The sequence below is a fragment of the Penaeus monodon genome, chromosome 15, assembly GCF_015228065.2.
Source record: "Penaeus monodon isolate SGIC_2016 chromosome 15, NSTDA_Pmon_1, whole genome shotgun sequence".
Taxonomy (NCBI): domain Eukaryota; kingdom Metazoa; phylum Arthropoda; class Malacostraca; order Decapoda; family Penaeidae; genus Penaeus; species Penaeus monodon.
In genome coordinates, this window is record NC_051400.1 from 3389826 (window position 1) to 3390088 (window position 263).

The following is a 263-nucleotide window of genomic DNA, read 5'->3' on the forward strand; positions in this document are numbered from 1 at the left end:
CCTTAAAGCAGACGATCTGTCATCCTCAGCGCGCCAGTCGTAAACAAAAAATTTGAGATTTCTTTTCCACTTTTTGGTTCCGCTTTTATTCTGATGTCTCCTCCCCCCCCCCCTGGCCTTTACGACGCTCGGGAGTCAATAAACCCGAAACAAAAACATCGTAAACCAAATTTCGGAGTCCTCAAATTTGCCGAGAGAGAGGGAAAAAAATGAGGGTCCACTGACACAAAGCTTTCGCGAAGAAACAAACTTGCACAAACACG